This window comes from Triturus cristatus, chromosome 5_2 (genome assembly GCF_964204655.1).
Source record: "Triturus cristatus chromosome 5_2, aTriCri1.1, whole genome shotgun sequence".
Taxonomy (NCBI): domain Eukaryota; kingdom Metazoa; phylum Chordata; class Amphibia; order Caudata; family Salamandridae; genus Triturus; species Triturus cristatus.
In genome coordinates this window covers 706535140-706554515 of record NC_140588.1, presented here as the reverse complement: position 1 = coordinate 706554515, position 19376 = coordinate 706535140, and the positions used below count along the sequence as shown (strand labels likewise).

The following is a 19376-nucleotide window of genomic DNA, read 5'->3' as shown; positions in this document are numbered from 1 at the left end:
AATGGGAGGGTGGAAAGAGTGGGGAAGGTGAGGCGAATAAGAAAAAGGAGGGCATGAGAAGAAAAACAGACAAAATGTGGACACGGATGCCAGTGTTTGACACACTTCATTTGCAGCCAGGTCAGCAGGAGACTGCTGCAGGCAGCTCATGTGCCCCTCTGAAGGTTGGCGCCCTGGGCGTGGGCCCAGTTTACCCACGCAGAAAGGTGTCTTATTAAACAGAATATGAACTCAATGGCACACATGCTTCTTTGAATTTAATGTACTAGGCATGCCTACAGCGTGAACCGGGTTCTGAAAGGCCTGCCATGTGCACTGTGTGTTGATTGTCGGCCTTTTTAGGCTGGCACAACTGCATTGTGCCTTTGAAAAAAACACAAAACAGCATAAGTAACTTTTTTTTTAAGACCCAGGACTTTTTGCCATTGCCCAATTCCTCGTTAGTGTCCCCTCTGGTGTTTGTGCTCATACCAAATGGTATTCAGTGTGTAAACTTTACCTGTGCACCTACCTGGCGTATGTCTCAAGATATCGTTGTGTGCTGATTTAACCTCCTGCTAACAGAGTATGACCTTCAGTGTTTCTTCTGTAGTGTCTTTTCCGGGGTACCAGACTTTATTAACTTGGGTACAATTTCCAATTCATAGTGCCGCCCTCATTTAAACCTTGTGCATGCAATACGTCTAACACCTTTATCCTGCACAGATCCCTGCCTATGTAAACACTATTTGTCAGACGTTAGCCCTGCCTGTCCTAGACTTAACTCAACCATTAACAATCTTAGATGATGATTTCAGGGGAAGCGATATGGGACAAGTATAGGTTCGGTAATGATACATCACCAGGAAGCCGGTGTGGCGCTGGTTAGATTTTACTCAGTTATTTTGGCACTTCACCAAAGATGTTGCGCCATTAACTTCGATACATAGTGCACACATTCTGGTACATTTGCTGCGGAAATCGCATATAGACTGTGCTAATATAAGCCCCAAGCTAACCTTTCCATACAATAAATACTTCCTACAGTGGTTAATTATATCAGCCTAATCTACAACTAATTACAGAAAACGCATATAGCAATGCTAATGCACCCCTGAAATACGTATATTTTCAGCGGCACAGATGCTAATAGTAACATGCCAGGTCAATTATTCAATTCAATTGAAGATGACTCTGGAAAGACCACTGGCACTGCGCACCCTGGAGCGCCAAATGTATCTACAACCTACCACCGCCAGCAGCGCGTACCACACATGTACCCAGACACATAAAACTGCTAGCCTCAGGCCTATTGCTTGTTGTGCTGTGGTACAGTTGGAGTTGAACAGATATTGTGCATAATGTAGATATTAAATATAAAGTTCTGTAAGACGTATGCAGAAGATGAATGTATTCACAATTCCAAAATGTCTTAAAATGAGGTTGACTGTTTCTCTTGAATTCGATGCCATATTAGATACACATTAAGAGTAAAAGTATATGCAAAAAAAAATGTCCTGTAGCGTGTATACTTTTATAGTCATTTTTGGGGTGAAAATGTTTTATGGAAGTTCCTCTTGCGATTTTGACCACAGCACAACACAGTGGCACACTTGGATTATTTTACCCTCTCACTGAAGCGAGCACTCAAAAAATCGCAATCATGATTAAAATCTGGAAAATAATGTAACCGGCAACTTTGTGTTTTGGATTGGCGGAAGTAAGCGAGCGTTGTTTATAAAGTGCATGGTGGGCAAGTGGAACACAACGATGCATAAAGATGTCAGAGACGGGTGTTTTACCACCTTTTCTTTGTTTCTGGCGGGGGTTAGCTTGCGTTCCATTCGGCACATCCATCATACTGGTCACCGTGGCTTAGTCAGAAGTGTCCAGCTCTTTTTGTCTGTTGGTGAAGACGTCCCCGGCAGGAGGCTCCTCGGTTCCGCGGCTAGTTTCCACTGCGCATGGCGGCCTAGTGCGCGCGCTCCGCGGGCGCCATTGTCTGCGCGTAACCGTGGATACGGGTCCCGGTGATCAGCCCGAACGGCCTCACGTGTGAATCATGTTAATTGTCCATTTTACATGGCTGCCTTTGATCTGGTTCGTAATATAATGGCGTGTAATAGAAGCGGGACACGTGATCCGTGTTAGCTGTGAGAGGAGACAGTCGGGTTACTCCGAGGTCAAAGTTTCTTTCTCTTCTTAAACACTGGAAGGTCGCGCAGAGTTTAACTACCCTTGGCATCTTTAAAATGCTGCAATAAATGCCAGCCCTGAGAGAGATTAGGTTTATAATGTGGTGCAACCTAAGGCTTTTTTCGTAATAATGGAGAGAGAATATTTGTGATACTAAGTGTGATAAAATGTAGAGCTCTAATATTTGAAAATTCCCACCCCCCAAAAAAACGCACCTCTTCTCCTAAACATTTCAGTTGTGCCTAATGAAGGAGGACGGTTGACCATGAGCAGAGGGATTATGTTTTAGATTCCAATTAATAAGGCTGATGCCTGCTAAGCGTTGTTCCCACTTTTTCTATGAACCTTTCATTGGCCCCATTAGTAAACAATGCTCATTGGCTGTGCTTAGATTTTGCGTATCTTGAGGGCTACCTGTAAGTAGTTGCGCACAGAGAGCATATTCACGAAATGCTGGGTGAAACAGGACCATGTCTGAACATTAGGGCCCTGATTACCAGTGCCCCAGAGGGGTGATGTTATTCTTTCAGTTTCGGAATTTTCAGGTGCAATAAACTGCACTTATTCCGAGTTTTTGGGTAATAACGTGGATTTTTTTTAATGCACCAAAATCCAAATCACTGTAAATTCTGTGCTGTTTTTACTTATTAATTTCCTGCAGGTTTAACCTGAAATTTAACCAAGGGTGCAGACTTTGTCACACCTGGTATATACTCGGTGCATTACACGCTGCACAACTTGGAGTTCCCACCCCTGCGCATAAAGAGGTGCGCTGGTGCCAGAGAACTCCAGCCCAATCACAGGCCACTGACGGGCCTTGTTTTATACGAGTCCCTTGGTATTCCATACAACAAAAATACTATGGTAATTTGCTTAAGGCATACTGTTTTAGCCGGTCTCAATCTTAAACTTGACTGTTGTAGTGACTTCTGTTGTTGCTTCTGTTTAGGGGTTGTGGTGAGGAGGGGGAGGGGGATATGGGACGATGGCCGAAAACAGAAAAAAAGGAAAGAAAAAAAGTAACTGACTCAGGCATGCCGCCCTTCTTCTCAGAATCCTCGCTACAGCACAGGCTCCCCTGCGGCCAATCCTGACTCTGCTCTCATGTTTGAAAGAAGTATCAGGATTGGCTTGAGCACTGTGACTTTGCGCTCCCAGAGAGACTGGGAGCCTGTGCTTTGCTGTCTCCAACCCAGCAACGCAGCTGGGTTGGAGACAGCTCAGTGCACATGTCGGTTTGGCCGGCCTGAGGCGGCCAGCCAAACCAACATGTGCACTGATAGCAGTGCCTACCACTCCCTCTCCTGGCTGCCCCTGCGATGGCCCCGTCCCAAGATTAGAACTTGAAAAAGAAAACGGTAATAAACCTGTTTTATTATCGTTGTATTTTTAACATTTTAAGGCTGGTGGGAGGGCGACGCTCCTCCAGCATAGCGGAGGAACCACCACTGAGTGCCTTTTGAATGGAAAAAGTGATCTTTGTACTGAATCCCAATTCATTCAAAACATTGTCAATCACTTAACCCCTTCAGTGCCCCGCCCTTTCCCCCTCCTGTGCCGGGCATTGTATTAGCGGGCGGGGTCCATGACTAGATAGTCTCATCATGGGCACAGCGCAACCGCGCTCCATGACGAGACTATCGTCATGGGCATAGAAGAGGTTAAAAGAGCTTGACTAAATCTGCTATATCTTCCACCTTCAAAACTCTGCTTTCTGGAAACTTCAACAGACCACCTGCCCCCCACACAGTTTCTCCATTTGCTGGATCTCAAGTCTGATTTTTCTGGAACTCAGAGCCTGCAAAAACCTACTTTGATTCCACACAAGTTTAAAATAGTAACATATCAAGGGTACACGGGGCCCCTTACAAAGCAAAGGAAATTAGGCCCCATTCTCCTCAGTTGGGTAGTTAAAACAGCCATAATTGAGATGCTCCCCAACCTCTGGTCTCCGTGTCGCTTCACCACCCGCATCACTTGCACAAGTTGCACTGTAGACTTGTGTTCAAGCCATGATCTTCTAATTCTTTGCAAAAAAGAAATAGCAATAACACAAACGTACATGCATAGGTAGGCTTACTCATAGATTTAGGCTTGCACTTAAGACTAGAGCATATTTGAAGCTAAGGGCCTTATTTAGAGTTTGGTGAATTAGATATTCTGCCTCAAATGTGATGAATGTCCTGTCCACTGTATCACAAGTACAGTATAGCCTATGGCATTTGTAATACAGCAGACAGGATATCCAACTCGTATTGAGTGTATCACATCCGCCAACTTTAATTAAGGCCTCAGAGTTTGTGTTATGGCTAAGATTTAGGCTTAGGATACACTCTTGGTTAGAATTAAGGTTATAGTAATGTTTAGGCATATGTTTCATAGGGGATTAGCGAAAGATCAAATTTGAGTGTTTAGGTTTAACTTTAGTATATTTCATCTTCTTCTTTACCTTTTCAAGTTATATACTTATTTAACATTACTATGCAGCTCACTTACACCAAAATAGGAAGTAGAGTGCTTTATATATAACTCAAGTTACACAGCTGTAACAAAACTATTAAAACAACTATAGAACAAGAGAGAAAACAATTAACCGCTTGGGACAAATTAGATTGCATCTAAGGAAGAACGTCATTAAACAAAATATATGTATTCAGAGGAATAACATTGTTGTCAGAAGAGGCAGAAGAGATTACTTTTCAGGTGCTTCCTGTAGGTATGAAGAGAGGGCTCAGTTCTTGTGGTGTGAGGTAAAGCGTTCCAGACCGTAGTTGCAAAATGTATGAAGGATTCTATCTGAGCAACAGATGTTCTACAGTTTGTTACCTCTCGTTGTATGGAGTAACGTTTTCTATGGCATCCTGTTCCCTCAGAGATAGGAAGTAACTTAAACAGGTTAGGAGAATTGCTACAGTGGATCACTTTCTAATCAAGATAACACAGATTGAAGGTGATCCCAATATTTATAGTGAGCCAATGGGGATTAAGTAGGATTGGGATCATGTGGCCAAATTTCCTCAAGGTGATAATGAGTCTGGCTGGTGAAGAGAGTAATATTTTTTAGCAGAGCAAGGGCTGATTGGGAGGCACCTTCCAGTATAGTATTCCAGATGTTTAGTCTAGAGACAACCAAAGTATAATCTGCAATTCTCAAGTAGTTAGTAAACATGAAGTGTTTGAACTTATTGAGGGAATGAAGGTAGACATTTGCAGATTTTGCCACCATGTATGCGGCATGAGACGTACGGTGGCTCCAGATGTAAAGCTAAGGGATGTTACTCTAGGGAAACGGACAGAAGTCATTCAATACCACTTCCTGTGTATCCAAAATCAATTTAGTGGTATTTTTAGTAGTGGCAATTTCAGTAGTGGTAATGTTGATGAAGGAGATTTTATGAAGTGGTATCTTGAATGTAGTGATACCCTTCCTTCTTACATCTGCTTTCCCTTCAACATGCTTTGTGTTCTGTCTCTTTAGCAAATGACTTCTCCATCATTCTCTGCCATTCCTCCCCTTTCTTACCATACCCAAGTCTTTTATTCTTTGATTCACCCAGTTTGCCTGCTTCTCAATTTTTTCATTCTCCTTTTCGTTTTTCACTCTTTCAACTTCTCCTGTTTCCATATTCACTCTCTATGCCACAGTCTCCTCCTCTCACCCACCTTCTCACCTCATACTCCCTTCTATTCTTCTCTCTTTCTATCCTTTTGTCCTTCTCCTTTCGCTCAATTATTATGTTGACATTAGTTTGTCAACAGCGGTTTTCTGCTGTTTATCATAATTTTCTATTGAAGCATTAAGATGATTACTAAAAAGTAATGTCTGGGAGCAGATTAAATTGATTCCTCCTATGGTCTTAAATCTCATTGATTTTACTGGTGTAATGGTAGTTTTTGATTAACATTTCGACCTCCTGCAAAAATAAAGAAATTCTCTGACTTATCAATGCAAATTTTTTTTTTTCACATAATGGTTCACCTGTTGGTGCAAAATTGCATTGAAAGTCATTTAATCTATGGAAGCATATCTCTGGTGGGTTAATCAACCTTTTTAACATACAAATAACACATCACCCATAACCGTATGTTTCTCAAAAGCCAAACTAGAAACATTTTAATCAGGTAATTGAATCAACAAAAAAAAATCACACCTGAATTATTATTTAAATGATCGTGGGAGAACTGTCAGCCTGGCTTTGAAAAAATATGTCACAGAGCATATTATTCTTTCTTGATATTGCAGTAGGCGATACTCCCTTTTGGTGCCTGGCTACGCTACCATGTCGACAGAGTTTGCGGGGTTGTTGGTGGAGATCCACTTCACTTTCAGCAATCTGAAGTAGGATTGAAATAAATTTCTACTTGGTTTGTTCCGCGGCCTCCAGAGGATAGGATACTATTTCAGCACTGACTAGAAGCCCGGAAGAATGAAAGGCGAAACATCAGGATAAATTATGCTAAACGGCTGACTAAACCCCAGAGGAAATTATAATTCCCTGGTACAGTTTTCCTCCATTAATCTTTCAAAAGGAGCATCTAAAGTTGATCGAGCTGCAGCAGCAAGTCCCAGGGACTCGCCCGATACGGGTATTGACATTGCGCAAGCGATATCCGTCAAGAAAACCATTGTGGGCATAAAGGAAAGATCAGCGGGGACACATGGCAAGTGGTGGCACAGTCAACTAGATTAGCTTGAAAGGTTACATTAAATATAAAAGGCAATTCAGCGTTCCTTTTTGCAGTGTACAAGGAACTTGCCATTACGTTGAAACTTAGAAAAATAATTTGCAGCAAGCAATTACTATGCAATTATAGGGTAATTACATGGATATTTGTGCCCTGGAAAATAGTGTGTTACTAAAATCAGTTCCTCAATCAATATTGAGCAGAAAAGGATGCTGAAATCACAGACCTTTCAACCTATGCTGATTAAATTGTCATCACAATAACAGTTTCCTAGTAAAGTCGCTTCATGTTTGTTCTCCTTGATTAATATGTAAATTCCCGGCTGATTCTGGTGAAACAATGCGTTTAAGTGCTCGCCGCCATTACCCATCTGTAGTGATCTTATACAAATTGTCCAGCGGCTTTTGCAGCAGTTTCTCTGGTTTGGTTTATGTTAACGGCCCTGTCTACTAATGTAGTCTTGTGATGTAACTGTAGAGCTTTCCTGACAAAGTGACTCCGTTGGTCCTTTGTGGTTTCTTCCAAGAAGTGCTAGCTGAAGAGGGCACACTAATGTGCATGCGGATTAATATACAGAATAAATACAGTTCAGATTCAGTCTGCCTTTTCCCAGGCCTCATAGCAGAACAAAAGTGCTATGAAGACTTAATTGCTGAGTTGAAAGACATTTGTGTTACTGAATCCAGTCAAAGCACCTCAGTAGTTGCAATTCTAGACATTGTGAGTAGCACAATGAGCAAGAGAAACACTTCCAAGTGATTATTGTTTGAGGCAAACTTGAATTTAGCGTACTAAGGTTCAAGTCTCATGCCTACTGGGAGAGAGTTGCACTTTGCGTCAACCTATTTAAATACTGTATTCCTGCTATGCAATGTAAGGTATAAACTGGCCGGTTGAAGAAGTCCAGGGCCTGTGGATCAATTGCATAAGAGAATGTCGTAGAATGCGGAGTGTCCAACTAGAGGCCATAAATCACCAGTGCAATATTCATTAGATGCATAAGAGGATCATATATCTGCACTCAGATTATCAAGCTAATATTATAGGAATTGCACTCAAATATTGTTAAATGTCCACAAACATTAATTTTGTAAATCTTTCCATGTCTGTTTTTAGGAGACACTTAGCTATTTGGTATAAGGTTTAATGTTCTTGTCCTTGTAAGAAGTAGGTCTCTATGGCTATGGGGTTTTATTCACGCTATGGTTTACAATCTCATTTTTTCTGTAACATTCTCCCAATCTCTATAGCTTTATCGTACGTCCAGTTGAGTGTTTGGTAGGAAAACATTTGAAATGAATCAATACTTCTAAGAAAAGTGAAATGTAAGAAATGTGGTTGGGATGACTGGGGTTGGTGTAAGATTTTATTTCGTCCCAGGTGAATTGAATTTCTCTGCCATTTCCTTTCATCACCACTTTTCTTGGTACTGATTCTGTGAAAAGGAGTAAGGTTCAACAATTAGGATAACGTGGCATACTCATTAAATGGTAAACTCAGAGTGTGTAGAAACTAAATTTCATCTGTATCTACCATTCTCCACAAGATGCAAGGATACTCTTACTTTATATATCCAGTGAATAGGTCACTTTTTCTCAATATATTCTGTTGAAGTTGTGTTTAGTGGAGGGTATTAAGTCTGAGACACACTGTTCATTGAAAAATCATTTTATGTATCATCTTTGTTTAATGTGAGTTATAGAGAAGTGGAATGCAACTTGTTTTATGGTACAATGGCCCTTTTGCCACTGTTATTCTTTTATGACACTTTTCTGGTCATACTGGCAGATACACACAGTGATTGTATAGGTATGTTTGTGCTGTCACCATTGAACTGACTCTCTTAAATGTTCAATAGCTTAATTCAGTACACTAACCAGGCCTGTTTTCAGTGTTTCCTATTCCATTGTTATCTGAAAGCTGAAGGAATTCTTCTTGATCAGACAGGGTGGCTTTTCTGCTATATGGCTCCTGCTTGCACACAGGAAGCACATTAGGCCCACTATTACACACTATATCTGCTCATGATACGCTATACTTCAGACGCGTTGCACAATTCATCATTTATCTTCTGCTCATCCCCAGGGCTTGCAATGTGTATTAACTCTATATTTTGTCTTACCTATAGACCTAGTATAGCCAAACTCTTTTTCGTTATAAAAAAATAACTGAAAAATGAATGTATATCCATTGCGAGCACGGTTAGGTTACAAAAAACTATTTACTCGATTGAAAAACATTCTTGTATGTTCAGCCTCCATTGAAACCATGTAAAGAAAGTATGATTACAAAAGGTGTTCCTACAAATGCTGTCCCCCTCAGTGCAGTGATCCCTCCTCGTGTCACTGGACATACGACCCCTAGGTTCTTCTATTTGGCCAGTGAAGAAGGGCTATGAAATTGTGCCTTCATTCCAATACTGTTTTATAGCTAATGGATTGAGCATTCAAGACTCACTTGGGTCTGGTACCTCTGATGAGATTTTCACATGATTATCCTTGTGATTCCACTTGATAGCTCTCATTATGCGTGATCCGTAATAATTCCTGATATTTCCTTGCTCCGGGAATATAGTTATTGGAGATCCTAGTAACTGCAGGGTTGGGAAAATAATATGAATTAAGATTTTTGAGTGAATAATATGGTAAAAATAGACTTACTTAGTTAATTTCTGCATGTTTTCTCCAGTGTTCCTCCAGCAGACATTTCCTGCTTGAAGCAGGTAAAAAACTCCAGTGAAACACCAAGGAACTGTGGTGTTCCCATAAAGCTGATATTTCTCAGTGGGGCAGTAACTGCTGGTACCAGCCCTATTGGAATTATCCAGCCATTTAGCATAAACGGCATAGAGTGTTTAAAAATGTGGTTGAGAATCTTCAGTCATTACTAGTAATATTTCACTTCTCAAATTCAAATTGTTGGCATTGTCAAAAAGTCTGCTGTGTGCCCTCTCGCTATAGTACAGCATCACCATAAGCATGTGGTCTTGGAAGGACTCGCATTTGAAGAACTGATGCCCTATTTGTCATTCTGTATACATTGAAAATCAGCCATGTATTACTTGTGCGCCTCCCATTTCAAGATCACTTATTCTAGAAGCATACTTCTGATGAAATATGCTTCTCTCTGCTACTTTATGTGTACCCCAGAGGTATTTTAGTCCCATTGTAATATCTCTTTTCTCTTCGCCCAAAAGCCTGGTAAAGACTGTCTGTGGATGCTGAGGCTTTTTGAAGGATTTTACAATGGGTGTATAGGAGGTTAAATCTGAGGAGAACTCTCTCAAACTCAACAAACCATTCACTTTCATGAACTTTCCAACTACACTGTTGCTCTGTTTGGAGGCCATGCAATTGATAAATACAATAGCCACAGCATCACTGCCCCCGTTGCTAGGAAACATGTAATTATTCGGAGGCATTTTCCACCTCGTTTAGTTGGCTCCCAATTCCATGTGGCCACAGTTGGACCCATGACCAATTCTTCATACCTGGCTTACGAGGCACCTTTATTGGATAATGTCGTTGAGTTTGGAGAAGTCCAAGCAGGTCTGATCCATCAATTTTCTTTAACTCGGATTGATAGTATAAAGAAACGATTGTGTGTCAGACCGCCAACTGTTATAACCATGCTGCGGTGAATCCACCGCCTTTCTTTCCTAATGCATTTACCTAATCTTGCTAAAACTAAGGTTAGGCTTGCTGCCTGTGGTCTGCTTCTACTTTATTGGAGTGGATCTCTACCCGGTGTTTGCAGTCCGTCAATAACACTCCTGTTGCCAGCAAACAGTTAAACCAAGCTCGCTCCACCAGTTCTACGGTATGTCGTGTCTCATCTACCTTAGTTTCTAATAAACGGAGCCATCCCAGTTCCAGCCTGACTTCCGGTAAACCACAGGAAAGCGATTAATAGCTTTTCATTTGCAATGATGTCACCTAGCCTCTTGGCAAGGTTTGCGCTCTGGAAATACCATGCAAATACATTTAATGAAGGAAACACTTCATTGTTTTAATTTCTGAGCATTTCAGAGATTACTTTTTTCCTTGCTCCATCATTAACTTAAAATGCACTTGTGCACTTTACCATCAGTAAGATGTGTCTTCCCCTTTAACAAAACGTACACAATTAAGTAAAAAAAATGCATGCATATGTAGATTCATATGACCTTTAAATAATACATCATCTTGTCTGACTGCACTGTTTTTTGTTGTATCTGATTGCCTTTCGTGGAACACTGTGCTATCTTCCTCTTCTTGGTACTATTTTTACCTCTCAAAAGATTGGCATGTACAGACATCAAGTGAGAGTGTCCCTTAATGTTTGCCAAGTTTGCTTTCCATTCGTAAGCTCTAGCTGTACATCCGCCCAAATAGGGCTTTTTTGTTAATATCATTCCAAACTATTTTAATATAAATTCATACTATGTGTGCATTTTAATATGCATGTGCCCATGTACGTACATGTACAACCCATGAAAGTGTTTCATACCCACGTGAAGATATAATTCTAAAATTATGTGATTAATTAAAATTTGGCTAAATCTCATTCACCCACCCACCTGGCAAGAAATCCATAAGATATGTTTCTTTTTGATTAAATGTACTGTAATAATTATTGACACGTGCATCGTTGTTACTTGCTGCATATTTGGCGCACAAATGGGCCCTTAGTATGCCACTGCTGTGCATTAAATAGTCCAGGGAGGACTTTCTAAACAGTTCCTTTGCCCATCAGACTGTGGATAGGTTTGTGGAGATTTGTTGTCAGTAGGGTAAGGAAATGTGGCTGTCTCAGACTCAGTGCCTTGTGCTAAGCACCAGTGATCGGTCCAGTATGGCATATATTGTCATTGCTGGGTGAGCGAGCAGTTCATTACCCATGAGAATCTGAGCAATCACACTAAATGACACACCTCCTCTCCTCCTGCTCCCCAGATGTTGGAAGAAAAGTAGATATTTTAAGAAAACGTGCTTCCAAAATAGAGTACAAGCGTATTTTTGTTTCCGTATTTCCATAGGGAATTAGACCTATCACTGTAACCTATAGTTTTAGGCATTTCTTTCAGAATGTGCAAAAGCTTACTGGACATTAGGATCGAAGCCCATTTCTGTTGGCTGTTCACTCACTAAATTGTTGTCCTTCCCAAGAAGTACAAACAGATTTTGAACCTGTTTCTACAAGAAAGTTATTTCAGGTTCGAATCGTTTTTATTAAGTCACACATTTCATCAATTAAGGCAAATTAAAGCATAATCTATTGATTTACACACAACCTGCAATGACGGTCTCAAAGTAAATGCACAACATTTTAGGATTCCAATTTTTTAACAAGATGCCCCATAAAAAGAACACTATCTACTGGTGAATGGTGGGTGGGCGGGTACACAAGGAGGAGCAAGAGCTTTAAGACTGTCTATATATGTGCCCGCCAGTTCTAACACGTGATAGAACATCTCTTAGTTCAAAGGTCTCCATAGCACCAATATCCTTCGGGCTTTTAAATGGGAAACATTTTGGACTGAACTCCTAGCCAGGGGGTCTTTTATGGTGTTGGATTTTCGACTTTGAAACAGTTTTGATACTTCTAAATTCTTTGCACATTTTCACTAAGTCAAGCCCATCTGGTCTGATCCATAGCTGCCATGGGTCGCGCTCAAGTTAACTTTTTTGAAACCTTTGCCTGGCCTAACAGGTTAGTGACTGCATTCCTTGTGGCGGACTACCGCCCAATTAATAATTCACTTTCTTACAATAACATATGATTGTGCAGCCTAAGGATTTGTAAAGCATTGCCCTCGCTTTGTCTTGCACCTGTAGGTTTAGCGGATACAGTTGGCATCATCTTCTTCATGAAAGTCTGCAGCATAGCAGTGTCATGACATGAAGCAGTGGTCTGAGAAAATGTACACTCTGAGGCCCTCAAACTTGGAGAAACTGTTCTTTGCTACCTTCTTCATAGCATTCCGTCCTGAGCAGTGTCACATAGCTTTGTCAACACAGTGCCCAAATCCCTATTTCTCACCCATGGGTCTTCGGTAGATAGCCATCTAACTTTCAGCACGGAAACTCCTGGCAGCATATTGCCAGCCATTGCTCCCATTTGAAAGAAATGTTGCACCTCCTTCTTCCAATAACCATTTTCATTCACGTCTGATGCCCCCAAAATACGCATTGTATTTGCCTTTAGCACTTGATTTACTTGAAACGCTTCCATAGAATGACCATCTCAAATGCCTTCCGTGCCATTAGGATCTTGAGCACTTGACACATTTGGGGCTGGCTCCTTGACGCAAAGAAGTTACATTTCTCCGTTTCCACATGCTGCATATCTTCTTTGAGTGCTGTGGTTACACACCACTTCATTAAAAAGGTTGAATGTTATGGCTTGGTGCCACCATGACGCTTTCATTGGCACTGCCCCTGGCTAATGCTGTTCCTTCACACTTTGTTCCCACCCCACAAAAGCCTGCTGAGGTCCTCTCGTGATAGTCACCTCTCTCTCTCTCTCTCTCTCTCTCTGGCACTAGATTGCCCACTGCTGAATCATGCCACGCTTTCAGCTGCTGAAGCAAGGTCATCACATAATCGCCACCATATTGGATACCACAGGAATACAAAGCTTTGATTATTTGCAGGACTATGACATGGTCCAGAATGAAGAGAAACACCATGAGAAGCATTGATGCCTCCAGAGGCTCTTTATCACCCATAGCAAGACTAGGGCGGACGCAACTCAGAGTGGCACTCAACGGAATTCCGTGGAGTTACATGATAACTCTGCGAGATTCCACGGAGTTCTGTGAACGGGCGGAATTAGGCATGTTGCGCTGCTCACACTGATCTTTAGCGCCAGGAGCTCATTCCGCCCTGACAAATCAGAGTGAATGGTGCCACGCGGAACGCCAGCGAGCGATGCTTCATTAAGTTGAATTTGCTGCCCCCCAAGTAGATTTATTACTCAAGCTACAGCTTTCTGAACACGAACATTCACGTTCGCCCGGCTTGGGGCAATCTCTCCGGGTACCCTCCAAGTGACCGAAAATCATGCTAAGGGTTGCCAAATCTCGCTCGCGCTCATCAACTTACTGTTGGCGAGTTACATGCGAGAAAAAAACTCCACCACTCAGTGGTTGGCATAATTTGGCCAGAACATCGTGTTACATGCATTAACGTAGAATGGTCAAAACTCCGCCAACTCCGCCGGCAAGCAGAATTTATCATCCACCCCTAAGCAAGACTCGGTTCAACCTTTCAGTGGTATTTCACCAGCCTAAGGCCAGGGTCGTGAAGGAACTCTCACAGAGCATCGCTATCTTGGAACCCAGCAGGTCCTGCCACACCCCCCAAGAAAATAGTTTTAAATGTACTGTATAAATTGTGATACATTTTCCATCACCTAGCAATTTTTTCTACAAATTAAGCAGAATTACAAGAACGTATCACATAAAAAAATTAATGATCAGTGCGGATTGGTTAAATATGGTGTCAATCATGGATATTTCTTCCTAGGTTAAAGAGTAGCTGTGATCCTGGCAGACTGTACAATTGCATTGCTATAAGGGAAATGTTCGTTAAACATTCTGAAGGTAGTGCAATTCATGTATTTTGCATTACACACATTCCATGGGCGTTTACCTGGTGGGCTACAGGTTGAAGCACAATACTTACTGTGGGAACAGTGAATTTTTGGCTGAGAGATATTTTCTCCTCAAACCAGTCTGCTGCCAGTATCTGTAACTTCTTGAAGGTATGCCTCTGTGTTCAATTGTCACATAAGATCCCATCCAAAGAAATGTCACAAAAACACAAAATTTCACATAATGTTCCTGAAAGATGGACATATTTCAGAAAAAAAAACATCTTTTTGCCCACCCTTGGTATGAAGAGATTGTGCTTTCAATCAATATTGCATAGGCGAACATAACATGCGCTCTTTTCAGTGAATGATGGTCAATACAGCAATAATGTATTGTGTTATAACATTGTTATAATGCCTCACACCCCTGGCGAGACCCGAAGCAGTGCATTCAACAACCATCACCTCTTGGGGTTCATTCACCCCCCAGCATCGCCTGCATACAGTCCTCTAACATCGCTGCCATTGTAAAAAGAAACCAAGGAACGGATGCAAATCCCCTGACAACTGAAATATGAAGGGCAGTGGCTAAATCTTATGTGTGTGTACACACTAGGCTTATGCTAAACAACAGAAATCTGGCAAATTGCACGATGAATGGAGCGGATTGGCTTATCTGGGCCTGAGATAGCTAGATGGTGCCATCGTTTCAAGAGCGAGTTCCGGCGCATTGATGGAGAGTTCTGCCGCCCGGAAGCTGATAGGCTGAGGGGTCGGTTACATTTCTTTGTAAGTTGGAAGTCGTTTCTGCAAGCCGCGCGGCCGGGCCCCGTTCATTGCCGGTGCCTGGTTATTTAATACAGTGCCTCGCAGCATCTTGTCAGACAGGCGCTTCATTATTCAGCAGCGCCGCTGCATTACCACCGCTGGAACACTGGAATATTTCCACATATATTGCAGAGCGCTGCTTTTATTTATTATTTGACCCATGAAAAGGTTGATTTTCATATTCTGCGCCATATAAATCTGTTGTTTCCGAAAGAGTGGGGCGAGAAATATACTCGGTCCACGCGCTCCGTAACAGAGGCGCCGAAGCGCATTAAAAGACATCTGCAGTTTCATAAAAATGACATGTTTACTTTCAAAACATTTTACCTAGAGCATGAACATGTTTATTTCTTCACGGTATCTTTGGCTGGAGTTATCCTCAATGGCATTTGTACTGTATTGCTTTCTGACAAAATGTAGATAATGCCATCAAAAGTACATTACATGTTGCCATTGTCTGTGTGGATAGTCTGTCCTTTAGTTTGTTTCAGCTATTTTATTGTAGCTGTCCCAAACTAAGTCATTCGAATATTGAAGTGTCATAAAATAGCTCCTCCCTTCCCAATCTGGCACCAAATTCCATATTGGGTGCACTTTCTTGGTCTGTGCCACAGCACACTCTTCATTGGGGCATTGCTTAATTTGAGCCGGTGGTTTCCAGTGCTCGGCACTTAATTGTCAGCACCGGCACTTATGACACATGGTGGTACTGACAGTCGAAATTAGAGTCAAGGACAACAACTGTTTATTAATTCAATACACAATAAAACATGAGTAATAGCCACCACCAAGGACTTTTTTTGTAGCTTTGGGGTCCTGGAATTGTCACACTTTTAAGAGTGTGATAATTAGTAGTGTGTTTGTGCTGTCATTCGCAAACTGTGGCGCAAGCTGCAGTGGCCTCCTGACGAGTGCCCTGGCATATTTTTTTTTTACACATTTAGCACTGGTGTGCTAAATGTGAAACAGACCAGGACAATGCCCCCGATTACGAATAAAGAAACATGCTCTTTCTGTGCAGGTGCACTTGCCCCTTGTCTGGGGCAGAACAGCTTTAAAAGACAGACCTGTACATGCAAACACTAGCCTGTATTTAAATGCAGAGAGTTCGTCAGCTCTTAAAGGAAGGGTTGGTGGCCCTCTGTTAGTGGGTGCAGTGAGTGACTGTATACTCAGATGATGAGTGCCTGGGAGGGACTCTGGGACCACTTACTTTCCTCCAAGGGGTGCTTTCAGGAGTGCACTCACAGTATGAAACCTCAGTATGTGGTGAATAATCAGTGTGCTTCCCAAAAGCTTCTTGGCCTTGTGTTTGTGCCTACAATACCCAGCAGCCACAGGGGCAAAGGCTTTCCTTCATTTGTGTGCGGTTGCACCGCCATGCAAATGAGGGAACACCCCCAGAGATCAAGGTATCGGACATTTTGTACAAGCGCGATCCATATTACAGAAGAAATGGTACACGAGTCTGGGGCCACTTCTGGAATACCAAAGTGCATCAGGGGTACAAAAAGGGAATGCTAACGTCCGTTGTGCTCCCGCAGGGCACTTTGTGTAATACAAGTCCTGGGAGGAGACGTGATCTAAGGGAAAGCTATGGGTTTGGACTATAAGAACCTACCCTTGGCATCTGACCAAAAACCATATGTTTCTGGGCAAATCAAGTTATTTCCTTGTGCCTACCTCTGAATGTGCGCAATACTGTAAATATTGGCAATGTTAAAAGATATTAAGTTTGGACTATCTGTCTCAATACCAGGTACTCCTCGGATCTCCCTTCACATGCTAGTTTCTGTAACCTGCTTTCAGTCCACCCTAGATACAAAGCCCAGTTTTGGGTGCAGCGCTTCATGCTCGAGATACCCCTGCTGCAGTGAACATGTTTTCTGCTAAGGTCTCCATGGCTTCTTGGGTCTATGTTTGATCCGTCGCAAATGCTTAAAATAAGAAGCAAATGGCTCAATAAAAGCTCCACAAAGTCCCTCTATAGTTAGAGTTTCTTTCGACAAAGCTGATTAGTTAAAACTTGATCTGCTCAGTCCTTCCACAGTATCTACAATCAGCGGGGAGCACAGAGCCCCAGTTTTGATCTTAGTGGGAGGAGAATACTTGCTAGTCACTCCAAAGTCTGAGTGCACCACGTGAAGGGGACAGATGAAGGGGGCGGCTGAAGGTGACCCACCCACAGCTCCTGCTGGTGGTGGTGTCCCACTTCTCTCTGTGGCCTGCTTTTATACCACCAACCTCGGAAATTCTGGTTTTGATGAATTGCCTAGAACTCGTTCGCTCCTTTGTCAACCCCTGAAAAATGTACGATGCTAACTGCGTCCAGGTGGAATCAGCCTTGCGGAAGAGCTGCAAGCAGGTAGAGATCACACCGGCACAATTCGCCCCAGAGAGACGCACATTTGTGGTGAATCCTTTGACACTGCTGCTTCTCTGGTTGGAAATGCAGATCCTATGGTTCTCATAGAGGGAGTACAAGGCACCCCCAAAGGCACCCCCAGTCTGAATGTGATGAGAGGTGATCTCAGTGGGCCAGTCCCTACTTGGTCTCAGTCATAGCAGTAATTAAAAACTGACTATGAAGCAGGTCCCTATCTGGCTCTAATTTCAAGTCCTTAACTTTACAGGCAAAAACACGGAGTAAATTCTCAGCAGTGACTGTAACCACCCTTAAGATATTCCATGTCAGCAGTTCCTGTTTTCATTTTGCATGTTTTACTTCATCTTGTATTTCCTGCTATTATTTTTTTCCCTCCAGATTTCGTGTTTCTGCAGTCATTTTTTTCAAGTAACATGACTCTTGCGTAGTGCATACTGTGAACAGGGTGTCTGTTTATGTTCCGGTTGTGGTGGGTGTTTATGGTGGTGCATGGTGGGGCTCTGGAGCTGAGGCTGAAGGCAGGGTGAGTTTCTCTCAGTGCTTGCCAGTGGAGCACAAAGGTGGTCAGACTACATACCACATCCAATCCTTGGCCCTATGCTGAGGGCACAGAGTGATGGTCACATATGTTCTAATAGTAATTGTGGGAAAGTGTGTGAGGCAGGTTCACAGCTACTGAAAGATGCACAGCACCATAGGAAAAGAAAAGGCAGCGCTTACAGGTGAGTGGGTGAGTTGTGTGTGTTGGCAGTGGTGAAGTGGAGGAGATGAAAGAGTAAAGTGGAGGAGATGAAAGAGAGAACATGCAGAAGGAGAGGGCAAAAAGACGTGCTGACGAGGAAAGAGATGAGGTGTGAGATATGCAGAGAAGGGATTTCAGAGTTACATCGGGAGAAAAAGGGTGCAAGTGTCCAAAGAGACAGAGACAGCAAAGTAAAGCGGCATGAGGGGGCACATTGCAGTGAATGAGACACTCCAGAGACCACTCCGCCTTCCACAGACCTTAGTAATATTATATTCAGTGCCTCATAGTCTCAAAATTGAGCATTTGGAATTACAATCAGTCACACCAAAATGCTTTTTACTCATTTATTTGATGCTGCTAACAAGAATATGGAAAGCCATTAGGCCTGGTTGGTTTAGAGCATGTGTATGTTATTTAATAATACCTTGAGGCAATAACAAAAAATTCAGAGGCACCCAACTAAGGCTCGGGTGGCACGGTGCGCGATGCGCAGGATTTTAGTTTACGACGTGGTTTAAGCCATTCCCACGATTACATAGGCCAGGTATCTTGAAGGATTCCTAGCTGTGCATCTGCAGGTGGGGGGCATTTTAGAGACCCCCACCTGCATTTATCCCACTTAAAGCACTTGGTGATCTGCTGCCCTCTCTGAGCCCCTGCACACCTCTAAACTTGAATGCTGACCAACTCACATCAGAACCAAATAGGATGGTGTGGAGGGGGCCTAAAACCAGCAAGAATTGATGGTAGGCTCATGACTGGGTGCCAGCTCAGAAAATGGCTGGGTGGTTGTAGGGGGCGGGGGTCAAGAATGTAAACGTGTTTTGCATTCAGAAATGCACGAGGAAAGAGTTCAAATTAAATATGTAATAATTGACCAGGATCCATATGTCCAGCCAACTCATAGGTGCACTAAAATCTCATATTGCAACCATGCGTGGCATCACTCTAGGCAAACATTTCTGTCCTATTTCTAAGTTA

At 42.5% G+C, this 19376-nt stretch overlaps 1 protein-coding gene across 9 annotated transcripts in view; it reads left to right on the top strand.

Moving 5' to 3' along the window:
* The window catches only part of DACH2 (dachshund family transcription factor 2), an 839221-nt gene that overhangs the window by 334992 nt on the left and 484853 nt on the right, over positions 1 to 19376 (top strand). The window lies entirely within an intron of this gene.